Source organism: Palaemon carinicauda, chromosome 10, assembly GCF_036898095.1.
Source record: "Palaemon carinicauda isolate YSFRI2023 chromosome 10, ASM3689809v2, whole genome shotgun sequence".
Lineage (NCBI taxonomy): Eukaryota > Metazoa > Arthropoda > Malacostraca > Decapoda > Palaemonidae > Palaemon > Palaemon carinicauda.
The window spans coordinates 73,465,088-73,490,087 of record NC_090734.1 but is presented as its reverse complement, the minus strand read 5'-3'; the positions used below and the strand labels follow the sequence as shown (position 1 = coordinate 73,490,087).

General features: G+C 38.7%; 2 protein-coding genes across 2 annotated transcripts in view; one reads left to right on the top strand and one right to left on the bottom strand.

The window, feature by feature from the left end:
* Positions 1 to 23,449, bottom strand: part of LOC137648637 (uncharacterized) — a 657,712-nt gene extending 634,263 nt beyond the window's left edge. The window contains exon 1 of the mRNA XM_068381627.1: positions 22,548 to 23,449. The gene's annotated coding sequence lies outside the window, so the exon portion shown is untranslated. The remainder of the gene's footprint in view (positions 1 to 22,547) is intronic.
* LOC137648055 (uncharacterized) overlaps positions 1 to 25,000 on the top strand; it is a 42,549-nt gene that overhangs the window by 9,147 nt on the left and 8,402 nt on the right. The window lies entirely within an intron of this gene.

The window sequence follows — 25,000 nt, the reverse complement described above, 5'->3', positions numbered from 1 at the left end:
TTCATATAGGAACATTCTCAATGACAGACAAGTGGTGGTTAGGCACTGTATTTTTTAACAAGAGAACGATCTGGTCTCGAAGGTATAGCGCAAGTAAGTATTCAGTTAGGAATATTACATAGCATAGGTGAGTATATAATATGGATTGAACCTATTATTCTTCATCATTTTTTAAAAGAAAAGGGGATAATGAAACTATGTCAACCATGTATTTCATAGTATAAGTAGGAGCGGATTGAGACGCACAAGTAATAAAATAGAAATTTTATTTCAAAATTGCAGAATATGGTAAATAAATGCAATAAGGGATGTAAAAGTAATTTACAATAAATTATAATGTACATAAAAATGAAACACTTCGCTCTTGAATCTGAAAGAAAATTTCAAATTATTAGAAGGCACAGGTTCCAAAGGAACGTTAGTCTTTAATAAGGAAAAAACATATCATGCTCTAGGCATGCGGCACTCATGTGATGACTATGACATTTCACCTTGTAAAGAACAGTCTATGAAAAACACTAAGTGTCTCTGAATTCACTACGTATCACACGAGGGTCAACATAGGCACCCGAAGAGTTAAAGTCCCAAGTAACTCACTGTTCTATGCAGAGTTAGGTGCAGGTTTCATGACACTACCTGCGGCTACCACAAAATGTTTGACTTCATGCAGTTGTTTCGTGTAATGCTTGAAGAAAACACGCGAGGATTTCCAGCCTGTGAAACTCTTGAGGCTTTCGAAATTCATGCTCTGGAAAAAATTCAGAGACGATGCGACTTTTCTAGGATCATGACCTGCGGGTGTACTGTCAGGATCCGCTCTGCGAATGAAGTAGTTGTTTCAGTGACAGGTCGCTACCCGATGTTTCTCCTTTAAAGAGTTGGCCTCCACTAAAGTCAGAAGTTCTACGAAGATAGACCTTGAGGCTCTCTACTGGACATAGAGAGGTATCTTCTTTCAGGGGGCAGATTCTCCAAGGGCCCCATCTTTTGGTGGGTAGTTCGTTTTTAGCGAGAAACGTCGGATCCGGGAAGAGGGTAAGGTCTCCTGAGTCTGTAAACAGGATGTGACCCTCGTCTCTTGATAATGCCACTATTTCACTGACTCGGGCTCCTGAGGCAAGAGCAAAAAGAAATATAACTTTTTGAGTCAGATCCTTGAGAGGGCACGAATCATTGTCCAAGTTGGAGGCAAAATGGAGCACCTTGTCCAGGGACCAGGAGATAGGTATTGGTGGGGGTGCTGGGCGTAGACGAGCGCATGCCTTCGGCAGTTTATTGAAGATGTCGCTGGACAGATCAATCTGGAAGGCGTACAGTAGTGGTCTAGTCAAGGCCGATTTGCAGGTAGAAATCGTGTTGGCTGCTAAGCCCTGTCCATGAAGGTGAATGAAGAAGGACATGCAAAAATCAATGGTGATTTCCGTAGGATTTTTTGCCTTGACGAATGAGACCCATTTTCTCCAGGATGATTCGTATTGCCGTCGTGTGGATTTGGTCTTGTATTCCTCGAGGAAGTCTAGACTTTTCTTCGAGATCCCAAACCTCTTCTTCGCGGCTAGGGAGAGAAAATCATGAGATGAAGGTCCCTGACTTTCGATGATGAAGCGAAGACAGTCGACTTCTGTACTTGCTGGGAGAGAACTGGGCCCGGGAGAGGGATCAGCGTGGGTTGTAGCTCCAGGACTAGGGGGTACCAGTTGCTCCGGGGCCACTTGGGAGCCACTAGGGCCGCTGTCCCTTTGAAGGTTCTCAGTTTGGAGAGGACTTTCAGCGGAAGGTAGGTGGGAGGGAACAGGTAGATCCTGGACCATCTGTTCCAATCCAGTGACATGGCGTCCACTGCTTCTGCCTTGGGGTCCTCGTACGGGGCCACATATCGAGGAAGTTGATTGTTGTCGCTCGTTGCGAAGAGATCGATCTGAAGTTCTGGGACTTGGTGAGAGATGAAGGAGAAGGATCTTGCGTCTAGAGACCATTCCAACTCTATCGGGCTTGTCCGAGATAGATCGTCCGCCGTCACGTTGCGGAATCCTTGTAGATGAACTGCAGACAGGTGCCATTTCTTCTTCTCTGCCAGATGGAAGATTGGGAGAAGCACCTGATTTATCTGGGGCGATCTTGAGCCTTGGCGATTGAGACATCGAACTACCACCGAGTTGTCCAGGGTTAGACGAATGTGGATCGAGGAAGGCGGGGAGAGTTTCTTCAGAGTTAGAAGGACCGCCATGGCCTCCAAGATGTTGATGTGAAACGTCTTGAATAGGGGAGACCATGTTCCTTGAGCTTGTTTTTGGTGGGAGTGACCTCCCCAACCCTCCAGCGAAGCGTCCGTGTGGATGTTGAGTGATGGAGGTGGGTGTTGAAGAGGGATGGACCTTTTCAGGGCCTTTGCTTCCGGCCACGGCTTTAGGAGTAACCGAAGTCTGTTTGGGAGCCGTCTCTTGAGGTCTCTTCGAGCAATGGAAGCGGAACGTCTCCAGACTCCCGCGGCATCCTTTAGCTGTGCACGCAGCACTGGGTTTGTCACTGAGGCGAACTGTAGAGAGCCTAGAACTCGTTCCTGCTGACGTCTTGAGATCCGTTTGGATTTCAGCACTCTTTTGACAGACCCTGCTATTTCCTTCCTTTTCTTCTGGGGAATGGAAAGGCGGTGTGACTGAAGATTCCACTGGATTCCTAACCATTGGAACTTCTGAGCTGGAGAGAGGGGAGATTTCTTTCTGTTTATCTTGAATCCAGGTGTTCCAGAAACTGGGTGACTTTGTTGCAGGATCTTAGACAATCTTCGGGCGATGGAGCCCAGACCAGCCAGTCGTCGAGGTAGGCCATCACCTGGACGCCGCGGAGGCGGAGCTGTTGAACGATGGTGTCTGCCAGCTTTGTGAAGATCCGTGGGGCCACATTGAGGCCGAAGGGCATGGCCCTGAAAGTGTAGCTTTTCCTTTGGAGTCGAAATCCTAGGTAGGAGGAAGCGTGGTGGTTCATTGGAACATGCCAGTAGGCATCCGCCAGGTCTATGGAGACCGTGTAGGAACCTTGAGGCAGAAGGGTCCTTATCTGTTGAAGAGTCAGCATCTTGAACTTGTTGTTCGCTATGAACTTGTTGAGGGGGGGATAAGTCTAGAATGACTCTGAGTTTGTCGGAGTCCTTCTTGGGGACGCAAAACAGTCTCCCTTGGAACCTGGTTGACTTTACCCTCCTTATCACCTTCTTGTTCAGGAGTTCTAGGACATATTCTTCCAGAAGGGGGGTTGACTGTTGGAAGAACTGCTGGAAGGTTGGGGGTGGTTGAGTCCAGCTCCAGCCTAGACCCTTCTTGACGATGCTGTGTGCCCAGGGATCGAAGGTCCAACGATCCTGGAATTGGCGGAGTCTTCCTCCCACCGGAAGCACTTCATTGCTTCTGGTTTCCCGAGGGTTTACTACCTCGGCCGCTAGCTCCCTTTCCTCCTCTGCCTCTGGAGGGACGGCGAGATGCATCTCTGCCTGCACCTCTGTTTGAGCCTCTACCTTTGGGACGAAAGGTAGTTGACTGTTGCTCAAAAGCAGGGGTGAAAACCGGCGACTGTGACAAGACCGGTTGGGTGACCAGCTGAAAGGTCTGCTGTGGCTGAGCTGCCACTTGGGGAGTAGCGGATCCCGGAAACTGCCGTCTCTGTTGACGTTGCTGAGGTTTCGGTTTTGTGGGTTTCCTCTTAGGTTGAGGGCCGTCGTCCTGAGAAGATTTCCTTTTCATCGACATGCCCCACTTGTGGAGAAGGTTCCTGTTCTCCGTGGCGACCTTGTCGGTGATCTCTTTCACAAGGGAGGAGGGAAAGAGGTGCTTACTCCAGATGTTGGAGGAAATCAGCCTCCGGGGTTCGTGTCTCACTGTGGCACTGGAGAACACGAATTCACGACAGGCTCTACGAGCCTTCGTGAAGCTGTACAGATCCTTTACTACGGTCGCCAAATGTGTTTTGGCGAGAACCATGTAGTAGTCAGGGACCCTAGTATCACCGGCCATGACTTCGAGCTGTACTTGGAGGGACATGGATGCGGCGAGCCTTTCCTTCGTATCATGTTCCCGACGAAGGAGATGGTCATTAAGTTTTGGGAGGTCTTTGTTAAACTGACGGCCAGCGACGTCAGGTTCTAGTTTTCCCACCACAAATGTTGACTGGACATCTTTCCAGTGTCTAACATCAGGGGGAGTAGTCAGGGAGAAGGGTCTGCACTCCTCCAGTGCAGGGCAAGGTTTTCCTTCTTCCACTGCCTTATGCACCGCAGTGAAGGCCTTTTCTAAGAAGGGGAGGGTCGCATCGTCTGGTGCGACGTAGGTAGGGTGCTTCTTGCTAAGCGCCGGAAGTTTCGAGCAGGTGAAGCCCCTACTTTTCACTGTATTGGCCAGCATAGCCTGGGCCTTCGTGAGATCGAACACTATAACCTCCTTCGGTTCGGTCTTTTCTTTAGAGGCAGGTTCGGATCGAAGTCAGACGTAACAGTCTGGATAAGCCTCAAAGTTCGGGAAGAATTCCACTTCTTCCAGCGCGATCGAGCCGATCTTTTCGCTTATGAAGATCTTGCCCGTCGTAATTGGCATGTGCTCGGCATACCTCCAGGGGTTGGTATCTGAGCATGCCGGGAGGTCCTTAACCGAAATCCTTTTCGGCTGCTTCGAACTTCCCATGTTGGACCTGAAGAACTCATGCGTCTCGCGGAGTTTCTTATCCATGAGAGCCTCAAGTATTCTGAACATCTCCTGGGTGTTGGATGGGGTGGGATCCGGGGTAGCAGATGTAGACGGGAGTGATACGTCCGTCAGTGTAGGAGTCGGTGTGGGGGTGGAAGGTGGAGCGACCTCCTGCTCCGACTCAGGGTATTCCACCTGGTCTTCCTAATAGTCCAGTTCGTCGCCCATGAGGTTCCTCTCCGTATTCTCCGACACTTCCGACATACGTTCCGCGTTGTCGGCATCCAAACGGCACTCGTGCATGGACTGAGCCATGACTACATCCGGTTCCACCGTTATCTGGACGGTGGGGATCTGATCCTTGGGGACCACTGAGTCTGGGGATGCCTTCGGGAAAAGCAAGGCCCTCAAGTCTTCGGTGGCAAGGTATGGTCCGGTGGCGTTCTTCTGGAAGCCACACACCCACTTGCATAGCTTCTCTCGAGAAGAGTCCCTAACCTCCGCTGAAGGAGGATTGTCGAACGCCTCGACCAGGCGGTCCTTGCAGACTGTACAGTGCTGCGGGTCCCAAAACTTCAGATCGCCTTTCTTGTTGGCGCAAAGGGCGTGGGTCCTACACGCCGTGTGCCCGTAGAAGTGCGGGCGCTTCATTCCACAGAAGTTGTGGTCACATTTCACGTACTCCTCCTGTAAGAGAAAGAGAACATGAGTATATGGAAGTCATACAAATGACTCATATTATTCTAAAGTTAAATATTAATAAGTTAACTTTAACTTAATCTTAAATAATTAATAACATTGTAATGTTAGAGAGTGGAGCGGGAAATGAAGTAGATAGACACATACTCCGTGTATCCCGCCCGGCTGGTTACCGTAACCTTATCAATAGGCAATTTGTTTGTGGCCGAGGACACAAGACAGAATTCTTCATAGATCGCCAGGGAGGCAGAAGGAATTCTTGCAGGAATTGCCTAAGATGTAAATCTGGGGCTGAGACCACTCAGGCCATTAAAATGGGGGGGGGGGGGGTGTGTAGAAGACCCCATAGGACAACGGTTTCCGGCAACCAGCCGTGCTAAGATACACACAGCATGCTGGAAAATTGTGATATGCAAGAAGACAGCACGGCTATTAATAGAACGGTAAGACAATACCTAACTATTTAGGTAGCCAAGCCATCTGGTTGCAGTGTAGGGCTATCAGCATGGTGTTGATAGCTGGGAGAAGGGGTGCAAGTCTCTTGGCGTCTCCGGAAGGTGTCGGCAGATCGGCGGCACCACGGAGGCCGCTCCAGCAGAGTCTCTGGCATTAGTGAAGACACATAGAGAAGTCAGGAGTAATGCCAGGATGGCGGCCGCCGGCACAGCGGCGGCATGCCGGCGGGAGGCGGAGGCTACTGCCGGCTTGGTGTCAGGGTCATAGGATAGGGAAAGTGGATATAGCATATCCGGACCGCCGGCAATGGATGCCGGCACGCCGGGGGCCGGCCCGATGGACGGACGACCGAAGCTAGGAGGTATAAGGGTAGTCCATCGGCTGTACACCGATGGGAGGCGGCAGCCCTCCGGCACACGGAGGACTGTCGGCCAGGGGGGAACAAGGAATATGTCACCAAGGGGGGAGGGCGGTATCGCCGGCAGTAGAGGCGGCAAGGGACCAGCACCAGGACAGGAAAAGAGACAGAAGGAGGGATGGAGGGGTAAGGACATGAACCCCATAGCATCCCACCTGAATGGGTGTACCCATGATAGAGGCTAGCCCTATCACCCAATGGCAGGGGGCCGGCAGGCGGCCGGGAGCCAGAGTAGCCCAAGGGAGGGCTAGGGAACACCAAAGAGGGGGGAGAACCCCTGCGGACAAAACGCATCCAGTGGCTAACCCCATAGGACACTATGAAGGGTATATGTACCAGAGCAGACTACACACAGGGACTCAAGATAGCCCTGTCACTCCACCCTAAGGAGGAGTTGTAGGACAGGGGACAGATGGGTATAGGCTAACCTAAGCATAGGCTAGGCCATACAAGGGATAGGTGGGGAGGGGGGAAGAAGCAGGGTCTTCCATAGGGGAGGCTCTGTACCAAAGCGGCCACCAAGGAAGGGAGGACGCTCCCTAGCTTAAGGTAGGCAGCCTGGCTGAGAACGGTGCATGGGTACCGTTTCAAGCAAGGCACAGAACTAACTCCCCCCGAGGCCTAACCTAGAGCAGGGATGTTACACCCTAAGCTAGGAAGGCTTGAAGACGTATCGCAATTGCAAGGAAGGTCAGGTAACCTAACCTCAGCAATTGAGGAAGGGCAGGCCGTTCCTCATTCTCGGACGCAACCCTAAGGGGGGATCATTCCCTTAGGGAGGACAGAGAAGCGATAAGTACTCTGGTATGCACTTGATCCTCTTACGTGGTAGGGGGAGCAAGGCTACACAGAGGGAATGCCCTAAGGCAGGGGGTGAAGGGAGCATATAGGGGTCCTACATTTAGGTTAGGTTACAAAGGCACACTATCAAACTTATCCCCTATATGGTCCCTGAAGGCGAAAACACTTGCATCACAGTAAACAGTATCATAAAATAATGCCACTATCTTCATAACTTAACCTAGGATCACTGTAGTATATCATGCATGAACACTGGTGATAGGCGCTCTGGCCTAGGGGCTAAGCTAGCGATCTAGTATGGGGTCAGGCGATGACCGATAAAAAGGCGTCAAAACACGATATATGAAGCTCCTAGCTATGAAGACTAAATAACTAATAGTATCAATTAGTTAAAAGGCCGGAATAAGCTGTTCAGGCTAGCTAAATAATGCAAGCAGGGTAACAGCAACGCCATAAAATGGCGTGTCCGGTAGTAGCACAGCTCTGCCAGAAAACATAAAATATCTCAAAAAGTAAAAGTTACTTTACGGTCAGAGCTTATTTAAACAATACTGGGACCTGGTACTCAACTTTCCAGAAGAAGGCGAGGCCGAAGGTAGCGACATAACGAAGATGCAAGCCGATGAAAATAGCACAGGGGAAAATCCGTCTTAGCAAGGCAAGCTACTAGAAGAAGGATGAGGACGGACGTGACGTCATTTAGCAATGGCGCCCGTTTGTTTACGTTTCGAGTACCATAAGTAGCCACGGACGAGTATAGCTGTGGAACGGCTCCCCAGCTATTCTCCGCCCCTCCACATCGAAGTGTTAACTCTATGTGGGGTGCAGATAGCTATGTGGCGCGTTAATACATGCCTCCCCTGTTGATATACGATGTCTTAAAGGGAAACCTTTAGGATACTCGCTCCAGAAGTTAGAATTCTGTGATAACCTGTGGTTAAATTCTCTGGGAATATCTTAGTAGTTATATACCCAAGGAAGCTACCAATAAGGAACCTTCCATCAGGACGCCATGGCTTGAGCCCAAAAATATATATATATGAAACACGTTGTAAGGGGATTGGTAAAGAAATCTTAGACCAAGGCAGAATATATATATATATATATATATATATATATATATATATATATATATATATATATATAAAACTATTCAGGAAAAACAGATGGAGTTGGAAGAGAAGGGGTAGTAATGAAGATAACACCAGGTGCAGAAAAGGCATTAATGGAATGGAGAGCTGTAAATAGTAAATTGTTACTTGCAATGTTTAAATCAGAGCAGTGCAATATGAGTATTATAGTTTGCTATGAACCAACAAATGATTCCCCTGAAGAAGGGAAAGGTGAATACTATGAAGAACTGCAGAGTGTAATAGAAGGGATTCCAGAGAGATATATGAAAATTGTGATTGGTGACTTCAATGCTAAAGTTGGAAGGAATTATCAAAGTATAGGGAATGTGATGGGCATTGAGGGTTTTAGCAAGGTTGCAAATGAAAATGGAGCACATTTTATAAGTTTTTGTTCAACAAACAGCCTTGTTGTTGAGATACTCTTTTCCGCACAAGGACATCCACAAATATACATGGACTTAACCATGCGGCAATTACAAATATCAAATAGATCACATAGCCATTAATAAAGAGAGAAGGAGGACTCTGAGAAATGTAAGAAGCTATATAGGGGCAGATATTGGTAGTGATCACCAGCTCCTCATTGCCACACTGAAATTGAAACTGAAAGCACCCAACAGAAAGGTAGATACTGTAAAATATGTAGGTCTGATACAACCTAGCTTCTAAAAGATGAGCATACAAAAACCTTTGCAATTGAATGTAGGAATCGATTTAGTCTTAGAGTCTTTAAGAGACGAAGAGCAGACAATTAATGAAGAATGTTATGATATTAAGAACATATATCAGTCAGTTGGTAGTGAAGTTTTGGGACATGCAGTTACAAGGAGAAATCTATGGATATCAAATGATACTTAAGATACTACAAAAAGGAGACAAAGACAGAAATTGACTGTTGAAGGTTTTCGAGGAGGTAATGAAAATTACACGTTAGAGCATGTTAAGTATTCCAGTATTGATAGTGAGGTCAAAAGAAAAGCCAGGAATGACTGGAGAGAATATTTATACATAAAAGCAGATGAGGCTGACAAAGCTATGAATTCATGGAGTGGCTATGTTGTAAGAATTGCTCATAGAATTATTAATGAAATCTCTACTTGAGCAAAGAAGAAGCATATGCCCATCAAAAAGAGAGATGGATCTGTTATAGCAACAGAAGATGAAGAAAAACATCATTATTCTACGGGCTGCAAGTATGCAAGAGCCCGTGCTTAGCCATAAGGGCCAGGCAATCTGTAACAACAACAATGTTGGATAAAACATTTTAGTGTGGTCATGATTAGGAATTATGAATTGTATAATTTGTTTAATATACCTGAAGTTGAGGAAGACCTTGATGTGCCCATGGATGAATTCGGTGTGTTTGAAGTCAAAGCAATCATTAAAATCGTAAGATATGGAAAGCCCCTTGGTACGATGGAATAACTGCTGAGATAATATTGGCCTAAAATGAAGTGACTCCCAAAATACTTATAAGATTATTTTTCAAAATGTGGCGTGAAGAGGCAAAACCTGATGAATGGGAGCTAGGAGTGTTGGTAAAAAAAAAAAAGATCTGACTGATTGCAATAATGTACAGTAATGTGCAGGATATATAAATCCACTATTGATGGCAGTTGTGGAATATAAAAAAGCCTTTGATAGTGTGCATCAGATGATTTTGTGGAGAGTCCTGCGTTATTATGGAGTTCCTTTTAGATATGTAAATTTGATTAAGTCTGTTCATGAGCATATCAAGTGCAAAGTTAATGTTAGTTCCTATTGAACAGTGGAGTACTCCAAGGGAATGTGTTGTCACCTATTTTGTTCATCCTCCTCATTTATTTTGTAATGCATAGAACAGGTGGGGATGGTTGAGAAGGATTGGACTGGATTGGTAATAGGAAATCAGCTGACCTAGAGTATGAATCATCAACATACTCTAGGTCTGCTAAATTCCTATCACCAGACCAGTCCAATCCTTCTCCACCCTCTCTGACTGTTCTACGCATTACAAAATCTATGAGGAAGATAAACAACATAAGCGACAATACATTGCTTTGGAGTACTCCACTGTTCACTGGAAATTTATTTTAACATTAACATTAACTTTGCATTTGTTATGCTCATGAACAGACTTAATCAAATTTACATATTTAAGAGGAATTCCATAATAACGTAGGACTCTCCACAAAATTGGCCGGTGAACACTATTCTACTCATTGTTGTACGTGTCTCAAAATGAAAATATAGTCACTGCAACTTCTACCTTTTGTAAATCCTGCTTGTTCATCTCTCGGCTCTCTCATCACTCTTACTCTCCGGTCTCTTTAGAATAAGCATTCTATATATTTTCATAACAACTGACGTAAGTGTTATGCCTCTGTAATTATTGCAATCATTCAGGTCTCTTTCTTTTGCTATTTTCACCAACACTCCTAACTCCCATTCATCAGGTTTTGCCTCTTCATGCCATATTTTACAAAATAATCTTGTAAGTATTCTGAGAGTCACTTCATTCTCGGCCAGTATCATCTCAGTAGTTATTCCATCGTATCTAAGGGCTTATCATCTCTTTAGTTTTTTTAGCATAGCTTCGACTTCAAACATACTGAATTCATTCATGGGCACATTAAGGTCTTCATCAGCTTCAGGTATATCAATCAAATTATTCCCATCATATCTCCTATTCATAACCTCACTAAAGTGTTCCATCCAAAGTTGCCTTGCTTCATCTTCTGTTGCCATAACAGAGTCATCTCTCTTTTCGATGGGTATATGCTTCTTGTTCTTTGGGCCAGTCGAGATTTCATTAATAATTGTATGAGCAATTCTTACACCATATATACACACACACACACACATATATATATATATATATATATATATATATATATATATATATACTGTATATGTATATATACATGTATACATACATATGTATATGTATATATATATATATATATATATATATATATATATATATATATATATATATATATATATATATATGTATATATACATATACATATGTACGCATGATATAAAACCATCATTAGTCATTTTCTTGAAAAAAATGTTTGATCCATATGGAGCCCCACAACAATCGCTGCCACAATCACTTCATGTGAAGTAAAACCTTCATACTACCAACTACTACTTTTAATTGTAAAATAAAATGACCAATATAATCCTCTACACATATCTTGCAGTAATTTGACGTTTTCAAGTATTACATTCGTAGAGTGTAAGTCAGTTACTAGATGACAACGCCTAGTTCCCGTTTTCTTTTGTTCAAATCTCCACCTTCCTATGTAGCCTCTGCGAGAATCTTGGTGGCCACGCTTTCTACCGAAGTTGCTATCGAAAACTTTCTATCGTGCATGTTTCTTTTTAGACTGTCAGACGTACCGGGCCTATTCTTAGTAGAATTTTTTACAGTGGAGATTCGACAGGTTTCAAAAGTTTATAGATTGCTTTCGAAGAGATAGGCCTACTTCTTCGGGGATTTTTCCATCAACTTGGACATTTTATTTTTCATGTTACCTTAGTTACCATGTATCTTGACGGGAAGTGTGTATATTTCATTCACAGTTTCCTATTTTCATAAAGTATCTTTAAAAATCATTTGTTTACCCTAGGTTCTACTTAAAAACATTGAAGAAAATAAACACACACACACACAGTTAAGGTACTTATGGTCCAGTAAATAGGATGTCATCGTCATCACCATTATCATAATCCCCCACTACTAGTCCACAGCAGGACAAATGCCTCGGACATGTACTTCCACTCACGTCTGTTTATGGGTTTTCTATGCCAATCTATATCCGCAAGTTTCTTAGTTCGTTAATCTATCGTCTTCTCATCCTTCCTCTGCTTCTTTTGCAATCTCTAGGGACCCATTTTGTTATTCGTAATGTCCATCTATTGTCTGTTATTATTATTTGTCCTTCCCAAGTCCATTTCTTTTTCTTGCTGTTAGACTATATTCTGCTTTAGTTTGCTTTCGTATTCATACTGCTCTTTTCCTGTCTCTTGATGTTAATATCATTATTATTCTTTCCATAGCTCTTTGGGTTGTAACTAGCTTATGTTCCAAGGCTTTAGTAAGGCTTCGAGTTTCTAATGCGTAAGTCAATACAGGTAGGATCATCTGATTAATTATATTTCTTTTTAGAGAGAGTAGTATTTTACTTTTCATAATCTCATTTTGCTTACCAAAAAACTATCCATCCCATGCCTATCCTTCTTTTAATTTCAGTCTCATGTCGTGGGGAAACACTAACTGTTTGACAATCTTAAGAGGTGTAGGCTATCCATAACCCTTATTTGTTGTCTCTGCATTTTCATTTACCATCATATTAGTTTTATTCATAATAATTTTCAGTCCTAAATTCATCCTTTCTATGTTAAAATCTTCTATCGTCTTTTTCAATTCCTCCTATGATCCATAAAACAGAACTGTCATCTGCGAATTTTAAGTTATTGTTAAGGTATATATATATATATATATATATATATATATATATATATATATATATATATATATATACAAACATATATATATATATATATATATATATATATATATATATACATACATATATATATAAATATATGTATATATATATATATATATATATATATATATATATATATATATTAATTGAACAAGTACTTACAGTCTAATAAATTTCTTATTCCTAGGTATTCAGTTAATTCTAATAGTCATGCATTCTGCATTATGAGGCTGAATACTACACAATATTCTAGAAATTTTATTCCAGCTGTGATCAAGTTGAGGAATGATCTTCCTAATCAGGTAGTTCAATCGGTAAAACTTCAAAAGTTCAAAATTGCAGCAAATGTTTTTTTATGTTGAACAGGCAGACTTAAATCTCTTTTTATAGTTTATATATGAATGATCTGTTTTAATGTTGTTACTGTTCTTCAAATATTTTATTATAATTGTTCATTACTTCTCATATATTTTATTTATATCCTTACTTCCTATCCTCGCTGTGCTCTCTTTCCCTGCTTGAGTCATTGTGCTTATAGAATCCTGCTTTTCCAATTAAGGTTGTAGCATAGCTAGTAATGATATATATATATATATATATATATATATATATATATATATATATATATATATATATATATATATATATATATATATATGCCTATGTACACATGAATGTAACATACTTATAGTAATATATTACAACACGCACACTGAACCCGCAAACACCTGAGTGAAATCAGTTGACACTCTCAATCTTCTTCATCTCTTATTTTAAATGTTTCCTTCATCCCCGAGTAGCTCAACATTGTAAGACGTAATAGAATTTCTCCCCAAAGTGTAAATATGAAATTCCTCAACTGTAAAACATCCCAAGAAGTTCAAAGTTTATTTAAAGAAGAGGCGCTCTACACGCTAGACTCAACTATTTTGGGTATTTGAATATTTACGGTTCTATCTCTTCTCCGGTTCCACTGTTTGTTTGTTTGTTTTATCGTGTGTTTATCCGTGTAAAGCAGGAAAGGTCCAGAATCCATTGGCATTTATTAGTTTTTCTTTTTGTGCGGTTTTATTTCTTATTTCAATGAGATTATTGCAAGGGTACTTTGTGTAGCCTATAGCGGTTATGGCGCTCGCTTCACCATCGAGAGGTCTCTTTTTATAGTTTGTATTATGAAAGATCTATTTTAGTGTTGTTTACTGTACTTAAAATGTTTTATTTTAACTGTTCATTAATTCTCGTGTAGTTTATTCATTTCCTCTCCTCACTGGGTTATTTTCCCTGTTGGATCCCTTGTGCTAATAGCATTCTCCTTTCCAAATAGGGTTATAGCTTAGCTAATAATAATAATAATAATAATTATTATTATTATTATTATTATTATTATTATTATTATTATTATCATTATTATTATTATTATTATTATTAATGAAACAAAATAGCTTAAAGAAAAATGTCTCCTGAGATTTCACATCATTCTGTCTTTTCTTTCTTGAATTTTTTCTTTACCAATATATTCAATAATCTCTATTATTTTCTTTGTCTACGTAGTTTTTCAAAAAATCTTTTCTTAAGAATTTCAAAAAGTTTACCCAATATAAGCTTCTTTATTTATCTAAAGCAATTTTGTAAAAATTATGAAAAATTCTTTAATCTTGTTAAGGAAATGATCACATGATATATATATATGTATATATATATATATATATATATATATATGTATATACATATATATACACGGATATCTAAATATATATGTATATATACACACACATATATATATATATATATATATATATATATATACTGTATATATATACAGTATATATATATCATAATTTATATATATATATATATATATATATATATATATATATATATATACTGTATATATATACAGTATATATATATATCATAATTTATATATATATATATATATATATGATATATATAAACTTATGTATATATATATATATATACAGTATATACATATATATGTATAATATGTATATATATGTATAATATATATATATATATATATATATATATATATATATATATATATATATACATAAGTATAATATATATATATATATATATATATATATATATATATATATATATATATGTATATATATATATATATGTGTGTGTGTGTGTGTATATTATACACAATAATCATATATATATATATATATATATATATATATATATATATATATATATCCATATATAGATAGATAGATAGATAGATCGATATATTTCTTTCTTAGTGAGGATACCGTAACGTAGTGAAAGGGTTTGTGTATCACCATGATCAGCAAAGCTACAAAGCTATACTAATCAGGGCCATCCAAACTAGGTTGATTTGCTGTGAGCGATCAGAGGAAAATCTCCTAACATCACCAATCTGCAGTGACTAGCGTGGTGATGAAAAATGATCAAACTCCAGACATGAATGGACATGAGGTTTTTGTCCTCCAGTGGACTAGAAACGGTTCAATTGTTGTATGTATGTATGTATGTATGTATGTATGTATGTATGTGTCTATGCATATAAAATGAAGTCAAATTGTGAATAGGCAATTTTACAGGAAGGTAGGAAAAATGGAATTAATTTATAACAAATTATGATAAATTTATATTCGGTATGCTATACAACTTTAATATTCTCTCTCTCTCTCTCTCTCTCTCTCTCTCTCTCTCTCTCTCTCTCTCTCTCTTCTCTCTCTCTCTCTCTCTCTCTCTCATAGATCAATTTAGTAGTACTGAGCCCACCAAGATCCGTCTAAGTAATCCCTGTCTGTATGTCAGCGTTTCTATAGGGTGCCCTAAGTGACTCATCTGCCTCTGGGCACAAGCCGAAAATAATCTGGTCCCATCGATAGCGACACGGTTCAACTAGAGGGGAGTTGCGGCTAATGAGAGAGAGAGAGAGAGAGAGAGAGAGAGAGAGAGAGAGAGAGAGAGAGAGAAAAAAAAAATTGTGTGTATGTATGTAGTTTTTTAGGGCCAAGAGAAATATGCAGATAAATATGTTCTTATACAGTTTTTTTAATAATTAAGGAGAGAGAGAGAGAGAGAGAGAGAGAGAGAGAGAGAGAGAGAGAGAGAGAGAGAGAGAGAGAGAGAGAGAGAGAGAGAGATGGTAGTTATTTCTTTGTAAATTAAAGAGTTAGAAATAAGTACCCATACATTTGTTTTTTTCCTGTTTGGCAGATTGCCTATGGGTATTGAACTATCAGGTTAACCATTACAAAACCCTGTGTAAAAACATGCAGAGTACCATAATGTAGGAGTTGTGTTATAACTACTATCGAATACTTTATTGGCACAGTAATTTTCACAATTGGTGGAGTATGAAATGGGAAACTAACTTTTGAATAATGCTACAATATCAGTCTATTTTTGTTTTTTTGCCATATTTGTATTAAAAAAAATACCGATAAGAGAATATTAGAATATTGGTTGGAATTTGGTTAATCGCTGGTTCCCTAATTTACTATTTGGCTTTCCTGAAGGCCTTTGGGATGCTGTATAGAAATCTCTTGATTGTGTTCATTAAGTTCTTATGATTGGCTTTCATTTTAATACTACCTTTGACGTGTTAATCATGAAGCCCTTCTTTTCAAACTCAAGCAGTTGAGAGTGGGTGGGTCATATCTTAGCATTATTATTGAATTCTTAAATAATACATCGTAAAGAGTTGTTGATGGGCACCATTGTGAGAATAACAATGTTATACCTTGTGTTTCTCAGGGTAGTGTTCTTGGCCCATTACTTTTCATACTATATACACATGACATGTGGTTTGGCCTAGAAAACAAGCTTGTTGCCTATGCAGATGATGCTACTCTCTTTGCATCAATTCCATCCCGTGAATGTAGATCTAGGGTTGCTGAATCCCATAATAGAGAGCTACCTAAAGTTAGTGCATGGTGAAAATTATGGGGCATGAAGTTGAATCTTAAAAAAACTTATGATTGTAAGTAGGTCAAGGATAGTGGCTCCTCAACATCCAGACATCAGCATTGATATGTTTCTTTAACTTTGTATGACTCTTTTAATATTCTAGGTGTGATTCTCAACAGCAAATTTACTTTTGAGAAACACATTGGGTCTGTGTCTTCTTCAATTGCAAAAATAATGGCTTATTAAGAAAGTCTGGTGAGATTTTCGGTGATGAATCTATTCTGAAGAGGTCTTTTAATTCTTTCAATATACCTTATTTTAAGTATTGTTCTCCTGCCTAGTATTCAGCTGCTTATTCTTTTCTTAATTTGTTGGACAGGAAGTTACAGTCCACTAAATTTCTTATTGTTGTTCTTGATATTAATCTCTGGCACCGTCGTTCAATTAGTTCGTTATGCATGTTGCATTTAAGATTTTTCATAATTCTGACCATCCTTTACATTCAGATCTTCATGGAGAGTACCATCCTGTTTGTAATACTAAGTATGCAGTTAATTCTAATAGTCAGGCCTTCTCCGTCATGAGGCTCAGTACTACACAGTACTCTAGAAGTTTTATTCAACCTGAGACCAAGTTGTGGAATGATCTTCTTAATCGGGTAGTTGAATCGGTAGGACTTCAAAAGTTAAAACTTGCAGCATATGTTCTTATGTTGTACAGGTTAACTTTCGTCTCTTTTTCTAGTTTATATATGAAAGAGCTGTTTTAATGTTGTTACTGTTCTTAAGATATGTTATCTTAAATGTTCATTACTTCTCTAATAGTTTAGTTATTACCTTATTTCCTTTTCTCACTGGGCTATTTCCCCTGTTGGAGCTCTTTGACTTACAGCATCCTGCTTTACCAACTAGGGATCTAGTTTACCTAGTGATGATAATAATATACACGAAAAAATCTATCTTATTTGAAAATTATTCAGTTACCAGGGATGAAGGGCGACTGGGAACTTGTCTAGGAGTACGACGCTTCCAGACAAGGTCTATATATGCCAGGTTACGTTCAGGAAAGTAGGAAACTCTCCCGTATCAAGTGATCCGCCTCTTTAGGGCTTCAGTTAATTAGGGAAAAGCAGGTTGGAGGAGAAGAGGGGGTCTGGCCTGAGAGGGTGAGGAGGAGGGGTAAAAGTATAGGCAGAAGAGGAAGGGAAGAACAGAGTGGTGGATTGTGAAGCATATGTGTCTTCTTATTAGATAATCAAGTTTGGTAGCCGATGGAAAAGTTAAGGAGAAGCCGATAATACGGTTAGCCACGTGGCCCAGTGGTTATTGACTTCCCCTCTCCAACGAGAGGATTGTGATGGATGGTTAGGTGTATTTCATACAAAAAATCATTACACAATTTTGAATTTAAACAGTGAATTTATATACCTGATGATTAGTCAACTCTAGTTGGTTGCACCCAGAGTAAAATAATGTCATAGAGCTAGCTAACCTCATCTCTTAAAAATAAGAGAAAAATGGAGGTTGCCTTGCCTGACTGTGACTCATAACAGTCGAGTGGATATCAATTTATATAATTCAGTGCTCAAGGTCATATTTTTACGATGTGATGAAGACTGCTCTGTACCAGAGTTCGACTCTGGAGTAACTCACTTTAGAGGAGAATGCAATAACAGCATGAGAAAGAAGGAGAGGAAGAAACTGCCAAAGTAAGATTAGCACCTCTCTCTCTCTCTCTCTCTCTCTCTCTCTCTCTCTCTCTCTCTCTCTCTCTCTCTCTCTCTCTCTCTCGCTACATTTCGGTTTTACCCAGTCTTCTCTGTGTATTTCTGTCTGTCTGTCTGACTATTTCTAACTGTCTATCTCTCTCCCGTCTTTTGTTCGTATACGTTCTCGCCTTAAGTCTGAAGGCGGACGGACAACCGTCCTCCCGTTAATGACTCGTGACGTTATTGGCCTTCTATCATATGCTGTCAATCACATGAATAACATAAGGTAACTTTAATAACCTTATTCAATCTTTGTTTTTCTTTTTCTTGTTGTTTCCTGTGTTTGAGAAGAAAAGAGAACATAAATTGTAAAATCTAGAGGCCATACTCTTGAAGAAGTTAATGAAAATATACTCACAATAACTGCAAGTGAGGGTATTATTTGTATCTTTATCATTGTTCAAATGGGACTGACAACTTAATTTCTATTATCTGAGCTCAAAACTCTTTGAAACAAATAGAAATAATAAAGAAATCCCTCCGATATGATAAAGAGCAAGTGTTTGGCAATATCATTATATATATATATATATATATATATATATATATATATCCTTTCCGGTAATGCTCATCAACGTTGTCAGAAGTATAACTACTCGGTCTCTTCCCGTCCCTCCGGTAAGGAAATAGAGAGTAGTCATACCCGGGGGAGAGGGGATACCCCGAGAGTTACACGGCAAACCATAATCTTCTACACATCCGCGTGTGGGCATTATGTAAATATAAGTCGACATTTTTAATGGGCTGCGTGCACTAGTTATGCATATTTCCCTTAAAACCATTTTCCTTTTGTTTTCATATCCTTCTCGATTCTAACAAACAGAACAAGTGTTCTGCGTTTCTTTTAAAAACCATATACTGTATGTTTGTTTCATTAGTATGAAAATCTAAAATTACTACTATTTATGATTTCTTCTCTTGAAAACCATCTTTTGTTTGTTTATTTGGGAAAAATTCTTCCGTTGGAAGCTAAACTCCTGTTGATATTATCTTTCCCTCGACTTTGTTTGTTTATTTGCTTTGGCGAAATGGATAGTGGTGATTTCATCCCAGTCCAATGGGTCGTTAGGCGAGTTGCTGGCTCTGGCACTGGGATACCCACAGCGCTCTCGAAAGGTCAACAGAGGGATTTTATGGCTCCACTCTTGTCTTGTCTAGTTTCGTCCAATTGGCTGTGGGCCACAATAAATTGTGGGTTATAATCAAGCAAGCAAGAATGTTAATGATTAGGTATAGCTGATTAGTTTGCTATTCTTTCCCTGTATGATAAGGAACAAATGTCTGGCTATATATGCAAAATAAATATATACTTTCCGGTCACACTACACTCCTCGTCTCTGGGGTGCGGGGAAAATAAGTAGTTATACCCTGGTGAGAGGGGTTACGTGTATGTGTGCATATCTAAGTAAGTCTAAGTATCAATCTGCCCTTTTTGACGGGTGGCGTACACTAGTTATAAATATTTATATATACGTACACACACACACACACACACACACACATATATATATATATATATATATATATATATATATATATATATATATATATATATATATACTGTATATATATATATAGAGAGAGAGAGAGAGAATATATATATATATATATATATATATATATATATATATATATATATATATATATACTATATATATATATATCTATTGTATATATATATATATATATATATATATATATATATATATATATATATATATATATATATATATATATATATCTGTTATATATATATATATATATATATATATATATATATATATATATATATATATATATATATACAATCAGAAGAAAAGATCCTTCTCGCACTCAACAAGCATCTAGATATGAAGTTATTAGCCCCGTGTCCTTTTCCTAACCAGGTCAGCTGGCAGTTGGCAGGCCGATGATAGAACTAAAAAATAATACCATTATTCATGACGTAAGTAACAAAAGTAATTCAATGAATCGACTTATTTTTGTGTTCTCCTCCCTTTCTGTAAACAGTTGATCATAAAAAGTACCTTGACTTTCTAAAAAGACTCATGAGTTCTAGAGGGATCCTCCCTTTTTTTGAAAGTTGATCATATTATTATTATTATTATTATTATTATTATTATTATTATTATTATTATTATTTTTATTATCATTATTATTATTATTATTATTATTATTATAATTAACTTTTTCTATTGTTCTTATTATCTTTTTCTCTTCATTTGTACAATCCGCCAGTAACTGGGAAAGGGACATATCAATAGGAAGGTGATGGAGACCATATCATTCACAATTAGTCTTTAATATATCACAACACATTATAAAAGTACAGATAATATGTACAAAGTATGAAACACTATCACAATGTTAGTGTGCACAAAGTAATGGTCACTTTTGTACAAAAAATTGTAAATTACGTTGAGTTAAGTTTAACACATCCTTCGACTCAACCGGTTTCGAGCAGTGAGAAGGTTTTCTGCTCATTGTCAAGAGTGAACTGAAATGCAGGTGTTGTTTTGATGGCTTATATACGGAGTCCTGCTTCGACATTCCATCTTAATAGTGGTCAAGAACCCCCCTTTAATATATCACAACACATTATAAAAGTACAGATAATATGTACAAAGTATGAAACACTATCACAATGTTAGTGTGCACAAAGTAATGGTCACTTTTGTACAAAAAACTGTAAATTACGTGAAGTTAAGTGTAACACATCCTTCGACTCAACCGGTTTCGAGCAGTGAGAAGGTTTTCTGCTCATTTTCAATAGTGAACTGAAATGCAGGTGTTGTTTTGAAGGCTTATATACGAAGTCCTGCTTCGACATTCCATCTTTAGTGGTCAAGAACCGCCCTTTAGTGGTCAAGAACCACCCTTTAGTGGTCAAGAACCGCCCTAGGGCGGTTCTTGACCACTAAAGATGGAATGTCGAAACAGGACTCCGTATATAAGCCATCAAAACAACACCTGCATTTCAGTTCACTCTTGACAATGAGCAGAAAACCTTCTCATTGCTCGAAACCGGTTGAGTTGAAGGATGTGTTACACTTAACTTCACGTAATTTACAGTTTTTTGTACAAAAGTGACCATTACTTTGTGCACACTAACATTGTGATAGTGTTTCATACTTTGTACATATTATCTGTACTTTTATAATGTTTTGTGATATATTAAAGACTAATTGTGAATGATATGGTCTCCATCACCTTCCTATTGATATGTCCCTTTCCCAGTTACTGGCGGATTGTACAAATGAAGAGAAAAAGATAATAAGAACAATAGAAAAAGTTAATTACAAAATTAACACCACTGAGGCAGCAATCACTTTCAATAAAACCTGCTTAAAAGAGGTTCTACTCCCGAAATATTATTATTATTATTATTATTATTATTATTATTATTATTATTATTATTACTACAAGCTAAGCCATATCCCTAATTGGAAAAGCAAGATGCAAGATGCTATAAAACCAAGGGCGCCAGTGAGGAAAGGAAATAAGGAAATAAAAATAGTACTAAGAACAGTAACAACATTGAATAAGATCTTTCATATATAAACTATAAAAACTTATAAAAACAGGAGGGAGAGAAATAAGATTGAACAGCGTGCCCAAATGTACTCGCAAGCAAGAGAACTCTAATCTAAGACAGTAGAAGGCCATGGTACAGGGTCTATGGCACTACCCAAGTCTAGAGAACAGTGGCTTGATTTTGGAAGGTCATTCTCCAAAAAGAGCTGCTTACCATAGCTAAAGAGTCTCTTCTACCTTTACCAAGAGGAAAGTAGCCACTGAACAATTACAGTGCAGTAGTTAACCCCTCAAGAGAAGGTGAATTGTTTGGTAATCTCAGTGTTGTCAGGTGTGTGAGGACAGAGGAGAATGGGGAAAGAATGGGCCAGACTATTCGTGTATATGTAGGCAAAGGCAAAATGAGCTGTAACTAGAGAGAGGGGTCCAATGTAGTACTGTCTGGCTAATCAAACGACCCAATAACTCTCTAGCGATAGTATATCAACGGGTGGTTGGTACCCTGGCCAACCTACTACTTATCAATAGTACTTTATTTAAAAAAAAATGACACATGCATTGACAAAGCCTAGAAAGATCCTCCCTTTCTGTAGAGAGTTGATCATGAAAATTACCTTGATTTTAAATGTTTCCCGTAGATAGTTTACTTACTTAGTTTGACATCTGTCGAGTCACTGCTAACGAGAAATATCATCTTTTCTGTGATTTCTCTTTCATTTTGACCTTTTTTTCAAGTCGATATAAGGGAAACTTGAACCTGCTTCATTTATGTCTTAATCTTTATTGTTTTTCAAAACATCCCAGATTGTTTAAAATTGATATAACGTAAAATATAAAAATCGTTATTGTTCGTAATTGTTCCCATAATTCTTTTTCAAATGTGATTACGGCAAAACAGGAATTGTAATAGTTTTCTAAAATAACATTGATTATAATAATTACATAGTTACCCGGTAGCCGTTTGCTCCTGGTATTGGTTACAAACTCCTGTTAATTATCTTAAAGAATTTATCTTTTTCTTATTTACATTTTCGTTTCTAAACAGTTGTTTGTAAAAACTGTGATCTTCGGTTAGGCTACTACGTCCCCTTTTTTTTCAAAATGAGAAATACAAATACATTACGATCCACTCTTAACACGTCGGTTATTGCCAGTGAAAAATAGTTACAAAACCTTTTAGGAGTACTTGATATTTCCCTTCGCACTAATTCGGCAAATGGAAAATTAATCTTGCTTTGCAAAATGCTGAACAATAGATGTAATACATTTTTCTATTTTACTTTTGAAGCACTGAAAGTCACTGCCAGAGGTCAAACACTCTTTTGAATAATCGCACACTGTTCCGTAAGTCACTATTAACTTTGAACTGTGGACCAAAATATTGACCTAAAGAGGTCAAAGGGGCAAGTGTAATCTTTTTATGGCCTCACGTTCTCGATAAGAATTAAAAAGAAAATTAAAGCGAAATTTCTGGTAATGTTTCTCAAGGTACTACAGTCTCAGCTGCAAATATTGCACTGCCACCAATGCCCGGCCAGAGAATGGCACTGAGAGTGCCCTACCTCTCGTCACACCTTCAAGCTCGAATCTGATGCCTCAACAAGCTGAATGCCAAGGTAGGCGATTGGGGTATTTTGTCTCCGTAGATATAGGTGTTGGAGTCGCACCACTGATATCGCTTTCATCATCTGCGTGCTTCAACAGTGATGCACCTCTCTCTCTCTCTCTCTCTCTCTCTCTCTCTCTCTCTCTCTCTCTCTCTCTCTCTCTAGACAGTCGAAACCAATGATAAATCATATTTCATATGGATTGAAAGTAACGTAAACCAAAGCAAAGCGCATATATAATACGATGAAAATCATTCAGTGGGGATGTTTTCATTTTGCTGAGGGAGGAAAAGGAACATTATGGTACTGAGAACGCTGATGGTGGTTATTAATAGGGGGGGGGGGGGTAGGATTCTCCATTGCATTTGGTTGAATAGCATATTTACATGTTTTTTTTTTATTTTGGTTTTGTACGATCTGTAGTAGTTTTTTTTTTTTTTCGTTATCGTTGCTGTATTATCGCCAAGATTCCTCCTCCTTATCTTTAGTACACAATCACTTCCGTTACACCATGTAAAGATAATTGGGTTTTTCTGAACAAATACAGTTACTCTTTCTCTCTCCCCTCCTTCTCTCTCTCTCTCTCTCTCTCTCTCTCTCTCTCTCTCTCTCTCTCTCTCTCCCCCCTTCATCATCATTAGACGGGATAGCGGAAACAAAATCTTCGAGATGGAGTAATTAGCTTTTTCAGAGCAGGTTAATTTTCCTCTTCAGCGGCGAACAGATTTTTTTCTTTATAAAGCCATGGAAAGAAAATAGAAGCAAACAGTAAACAGAGAGTGGAGAAGATAATTGAAGACAGGTTGAAAATTCAAAGGGTCCAGCATGTCCCGTTGTAAAGGAAACACCATACACACATTGTACTGTATTGTAGTAGTTCTTTTTTAGGCAACTTCGGGCACAGATATTCAGTTTTCGATTCGATTTCCTCTTATCTCCCCTATATAAAAGATAAGTATCTGGCCATATATATATATATATATATATATATATATATATACATATATATATATATATATATATATATATATATATATATATATATATATATATTTATAAATATATATATATATATATATATATTTATAAATATATATATATATATATATATATATATATATATATATATATATATATATATATATATATCTTCCGTGTCACGCTGAGAGACAACCATTCGGCAAGCACAATCTGTCACAAATTGTGCAAACTGCCGTTTGGTAATTGGAAAAGGTGGAGAGGGTGGAAGAGGTTGAATCTGTTGTGTGTGCTTGTGAGTGTGTGTGCATTTCTATGTAAACATTTAGCCTTCATTTTTGACAGGCCAAGTACACTGGATTTTCTATAAATGAAAAGTTATAAAAAGTGATGAAAAAAGACTCTAATCGTACCAAAATTCCTGGCGTTTTGTTTAGACGATGAGCTAAATATTAGTTTGCCAGAGATCACCTTGGAGTCCTCTGTGATCGTTGCCTTGCAATCTCTTGTGAGATTCGT